Raw genomic sequence first — 659 nt, forward strand, 5'->3', positions numbered from 1 at the left:
CACCCTCTTCCAGGGGAGTTCAAGCAACTAAGCCCCAAGGAGGCTTCTGAGCCCCTCACAGCAGCAGAAGCCAGGCCTGAGGCCCGCTGATACAGGGAACGTGACTCCCAACCTGAAAGGTACCTGGGAAGGGTTAGTGCTCTGCAAAATCGAGGAATGAATTTTAGGAAGATCAGAGGTTAAGAGCAGAATATATTTATTAGGGGAAAGAAAGTCTCTGTCTGAAAAGGGACAGAAGGGGACCCCAAGTGGGTTTCTCCCAGGAAGCTGTCTCTTCAGGGATTTTTTATAGAGTAAAACTATGTGTGAGATGGGTCTAAGGTGGAAAGTATGGGAACTCACTTAGGTGGGCATGAGGTGGGACAAAACTATGGTCACCTAATGAGATTACAAGCACCATTGCTCAAATGAAGCTGATTAAATCCAGGACCAAATGAGGAAGCGAGTCACAGAGCTTAGCAAGCGGGCATAAATATGGGCCAGGGGCTCTTCCTGTTGGGGGTTAGGTTAGTGACTCTTCTGGGCTCTTTCAAGGTGATTGACACCTATCGAGAATATTCGGGTTGGGGAGATGGCTCAGTGGAATTAAGTGCTTCCCTGGCAAGCACAAGGGCCTGAGTTCAATCCCTGGTTCCGCCAAAGAGAGAGAGAGAGAGAGA

The sequence above is a fragment of the Octodon degus genome, unplaced genomic scaffold (genome assembly GCF_000260255.1).
Source record: "Octodon degus isolate 3935 unplaced genomic scaffold, OctDeg1.0 scaffold00018, whole genome shotgun sequence".
Taxonomy (NCBI): Eukaryota; Metazoa; Chordata; class Mammalia; order Rodentia; family Octodontidae; genus Octodon; species Octodon degus.